At 35.7% G+C, this 5,325-nt stretch overlaps 1 long non-coding RNA gene across 2 annotated transcripts; it reads right to left on the bottom strand.

Annotated features, from left to right (window-relative positions):
- Positions 1-386: 386 nt before the first annotated feature.
- LOC112771800 (uncharacterized) lies at positions 387-3,439 on the bottom strand. Of its 2 annotated transcripts, XR_011876478.1 has the most exons (6): positions 3,083-3,426; positions 2,223-2,249; positions 1,861-1,914; positions 1,147-1,213; positions 922-978; positions 387-781 (listed from the first exon to the last, which is right to left on the bottom strand). It is a non-coding gene; the product is annotated as an uncharacterized lncRNA (long non-coding RNA). The 2 variants fall into 2 exon arrangements; XR_003815673.2 differs by lacking the exon at positions 2,223-2,249 and having other exon boundaries at positions 3,083-3,439.
- Between the last annotated feature and the right edge of the window lie 1,886 nt (positions 3,440-5,325).

Here is a 5,325-nt window from a genome sequence, read left to right on the forward strand (position 1 = left end):
AGCGTGCCGGTTGCTCTATCGCCACGCTTTTGTGGATCTATCGGCACGCTTTCTTTTTTGCCACGCTTTTAACTCTTGCCACGCTTAAAAGCGTGGCGATATGTATTAACCTATCGGCACGCTTTAAAAGCGTACCGAAAAATGAAAGATATGGCTACGCTTTTGAAACGTGCCAACAGTAAAAGATATGGTGTCACTTTTGAAGCGTGCCAATAGTCAAAGAAACATGGACCTATTGCTACGCTTTTAAAGCGTGGCTATATCCCTATCAAATTAAAAAAAAAAAACAATCTGGCATATACTTTTAGAGTACTCAAATTCTAATGCACTCCAAAAACAATAAAAAACATTGACAAAAATCTGTGAATATCATTTAAAAAAATTAATTAATGAAAATTAGTATTACATTAATAAAATTCAAACCAAATTAGCTATATCAATCTCTTATAACCAAAGTAGTTATAAAATACAGTGGGATAAAAAATATCAATACATATACAACTTATTAAAAGTCATTTAACTTATTCTATCTCTGTCATTTTTTGTGTAGAAAATAAAAAAATTAAAAAATAAATATCAATAATCCAAACATAATATTGTTGAGTTTCGCAGTTTATAGGCAAGAACTCATGATGTTGAATCTTATAGCTCACAGCATTGTGCTTTAGAGAAAGGAGATGGCCCTCTTGGAAGAACTTCTATCATTTTTGTAGCACTTGAGGATTTTATATTCTTCATGCATGACTATCAATGCACTTTCTTTACTTCCCATTCTTCTTACCTGCAACAAGTTTAAAAGAAATGCCATGAAAACACACTCAACCATTTTATCTTCAAAATTCCAGAAATTTCTCATCAAGTACAGATAAATAAATCATAATTTTCAACACTATAAAACACACAGAAATTTCCAGAAATTACTCATTGAGCTTTAACGTGCTGAAGGACATCATAGGCTTCATGTTCTTCTCCAAAATCCTACAGGGACGAATAGTTTAAGAATTACTATAATAATAATAATAATAATAATAATAATAATAATAATAATAATAATAATAATAATAATAATAATAAATGAATAAAGCAAGAGACGATAGCAATTAGCAAAAGGTTCAACTTGCACAAAAGCAAAGCAAAACATGATACCTTCACAACTACGCAGGAGCAACCAGTTCAACTTGCACAAAAGCAAAGCAAAACAGGACCTTCTTCACTGCAGATTAAGAGTATGATAAAAAGGGTATCAACTAACTACCATTTTGGCTTTAAAAAAATTCAAGTTTTGACAAAATAACCCTTCTGAAAGAGGGAAAAAATGACATTTTGGCTCCCTAAAGATGATTTCAGTTTGACAAAATAAGCTATTTTCTTCATAAGTGCCAAATAACTCATGCATTTGATTCAACTTTTTATTGGAACATTTGAAAAATTATTTAGAAAGTACATACAAATAATCGAAGAAAAATTCAATCTCTAGGAATACAATAGTTTTCTTACTTAAATCATAACTGGGCCTTATAATCTAATCTTATTAGGTAAAAATTCAATTATCAATTATATATAATAAATAAGTAAATAAATATGACAGAGCTATCACCAATTCACCAGCTAATTTTGGGTATTATATCAATTTAAAAATAAATATTTCCACTCTCATTTTCAAAAATTCAATTATCAATTATATATAATAAATAAGTAAATAAATATGACAGAGCTATCACCAATTCACCAGCTAATTTTGGGTATTATATCAATTTAAAAATAAATATTTCCACTCTCATTTTCTTCTGGCTATTTTTGCTAATACAAAGATGGTGAACCAAAAGAAAAGGAAGGGAGCAAGAAATATTGAAATAGTACCTCATAAGCGTTGGATTTGGTACCAAGCTAGATCAGAACACCAACACTCTTTACCTGAAAACCAGAAGAAAATGTTAAACATGATTAACTATAAGCCCTCCGAATTTGAAATCCCACAATATCCTTAAAAGTTTGCCTCTTATAAACACATGAAGCTAAATCACAACATTACCACCCATTTCCCTTCCCAAAAAAGTTTTAAACACAGATTTGAGAAGCTGAAAACTCATGAGTTTTTCTTAGCATAATGAACACGAATCCATATAACGGGGCAAAAAAAAGTCCATTTTTGAAGTGAACCCGATGATGAAAAAAGAAAAGAGAAGTTGAAAACAATGGATTTGAGAAAGAGAGGAATGTACCCAGATTGAAATAGGAGAGATCCATACCTGAAGCATTAGCAGGGACAGTTTTTAGATATGAAATCTATGAGAAAAGTGACATTTTTTTATGAATCTATGAGAAAATTAAATAAATAAGACATGAGTAAAATCAAATGGAACACACCCAGACATCCTTGTTGATAGGAAAAAAGAGCAATCTTTTACAGCCATGCACTCTACAGAGCTAAAGTCAACCCATAAACACTTCACTCCCAAAATAATCTAATGTGAAACATCTAGAATTAACACCTAGTATTTCTCCAACAACCAAATTAATCCATAGAATTAAGAGCTATATAGTTATATATACTACAAACAAGCCAATGACAATTGTTTCTCAATCAGGTAAGAATTACTAAGATTAAATTTAATCACAAAACAGTAGTGTGAGTCACATATTGAGACAATTACAATTTGGTATTAATAGTCTCTAATAAAAAATTTAATTACTACGCATGAATCAAGAACAAACAGAGAAAGACACCAAAAAAAAGAGAAAAAACCAGTTCCAATCAATAGTAAGAAAAAGCCACCGACAAAAAGAACAGAGACACAGACACTTACCAAAGACGAACACAGACACAGCCTCACAAAAGACAAACTATACAATCATGTAGGCACATTATAAAGCTTCCATAGCATAAAAAAAATCCCATTTTGAATAAGGCACATGAATGAAAGCTGAGTTTGTTCACTCACCCAGGTACAAGAGACACCTAATTCCATAGTGGAACCTTTAATTAATTTGGACCCTACTGTGTGCACATATGCTTCCACTATCACACATATTTCTATATATACTAACAAATATTACACCAAACTAAATATATAAAATCTACCTGCAAGACATCTCGTTGTGGAGAAGACAACACAGTAGAAAGAAGTTCAATGTTGTTTCTAGCAACATCAAAAGCTTCCTTAGTTTGTTCAGGAGTAAAACTCTGCACAGGAATATCATCATGCTGAGTCTGGCGTGGAAGATCAAGTTCAACCTCAGACACCGAACGCGGAGGAGTGAAAATAGGCGCCAAGCTCTCGTTGTGACAGCCAGGGAACCGAATACCCTTTGATTTCAGACTCAACCACAAAATGGAAACAAGCAATCAACAATAACACTAACAATAACCCACACTAGCAAATTCAACAGCTAGAGCTAGTAACTAACCCAATCAATTTAGCCTAGGATTTTGAGTTTCTAGTTTCTAGGCATGATATGATTATCAGAAATTGTCCCTTGACTTCAACTTAACAATGAAGCAGATATGCATGAAATAGGAAAAAAAAGGTAGTAGTACCTTGTAAGTTTCTTCGTAAACAGGGAGATAGTGAAGCTCGATGGTGGATTCGCCTCAAGCCTCAATCATGATCAAAGCCTTGTTGCGGTTATTAAAACAGTTTGAGGATCGTCAATTAACCTAACCATATCATCAAGAACCCTCTCAGCAGCGACTTCAGAGAAAGCCTTCTCGCAATTCTTCACGATGGTTTCAAGCAAGACGAGGGGCAAGGAATCGAACCTTTCAAGCAGCGACTTCAGAGAAACCCTAAACCATGAATCGAATCTTTACCACTGACGCCAGCGATGCATCCGACGCCAAGCTCGACAGAGATGCCACCAATCATTTCTTATAAACACAAGAGACGTCGGCACTAGCAGAATGATGGTTGGCGCTGACAGGTTACCGCTGACGAGTGGCGCTGATGAGTGGTACTGATGGTTGGCGCCACGCGTGAGAGAGGGAGACGGCGGCGTGGGGCATGAGCGACGAGGGAGGGATGGATGTAGGTGCTGCGACGGGTTGGAGGGAGGGGTTGTGACGGGTTGAGAGAGGGAGACAGCGGCGTTGTTGGGAGAGGGAGTTAAGGTTGCAGAGATGAGAAGGGTGAGTGACGGCCAGATAGGGTGAGAAGTGATTTTCGAAACCAACACTTCTAGTCTAGTCTAGGTTAAAACATAAAACTTAGAAAAAAAAGTGAAGTGTGCAAAAAATTGGGTGGGAACCTAAATTTTGGAAGGAGGGAACTCTATCGGTACGCTTTTGTAAGGTACCCAAATAAACATAAGATATGGGCACGCTTTAAAAAGGTGACCATTGAAAAACTAACTAGCTACGCTTTTCAAGCGTGCCAGTTTCTCTCTATGGCCACGCTTTTCAAGCGTGGCAAAAAAAAGCATGGCCGAATCACAAATCAGTAACCACCCTCATAAAAGCGTGCCGGATTCTCTCTATGGCCACGCTTTTCAAGCGTGGAAAATAAGCGTAGCCAAATCCCAAATCAGTGGCCACCCTCGCAAAAGCGTGCCCATAGACCACTTTTGGGCACGCTTTAAAAGCCTGGCAAGAAAAAATGGTGCCGACAGGCCTTTTTTCTTGTAGTAATAACACACAAGAACAAAATTTGTGGTTGAAAATGTGCAACCACGCAATTTAAGCTCAAATCTCACTAGGTAATTTGTTCAAGCTCTTTTCTATGTTCCATAAAAAGCTACTTCAAGCAAGTTCAAAAACATATTTTCAAATCTAATCAATGGAATGCCCAAAAAGGGATTTCTTGAAAATTCTTTGTTGTTTTACCAAACTTATTCAATCTAACATGCAACATACAAGTATTTACTTTTCTATAACTATAAACATTAAAGAGATATATATAAACAAACTAAACAAAATGCAAACAAGTACAAAAATTGCAAAAATTGAAGAAAAAGGACAAAAAGAGTATTGCAAAGTGTCTAAGGAAAGAAATTTTACCCCCTTTGAAGTTGGCGATCCTCTCCTACACTTAAATAATGCACGGTTCTCCGTGTATGCACTCAATCCGAGGGATGTAGGGCTTTGCAGCTCCACCTTCAGTGGGTGGGCTGCGGGGGCTCCGGGTTGCTTTGTATACAAATAAACAACGATTGACGAAAAGTAAGATGTGTGGTATGATAAAATGCAATGCGTATATTCTAAATGCGCGCACAATTTAGAACACAACACATTAATCGGGAGAGACAAAAACCACAAAAGCAAAAGAGACAGCATGTTCCTCAATCAAGTAGTCCTAGGTTGTAAGTAAAGCATAAGCAAGAGTGAATGCA

Source organism: Arachis hypogaea, chromosome 18, assembly GCF_003086295.3.
Source record: "Arachis hypogaea cultivar Tifrunner chromosome 18, arahy.Tifrunner.gnm2.J5K5, whole genome shotgun sequence".
NCBI classification, from domain to species: domain Eukaryota; kingdom Viridiplantae; phylum Streptophyta; class Magnoliopsida; order Fabales; family Fabaceae; genus Arachis; species Arachis hypogaea.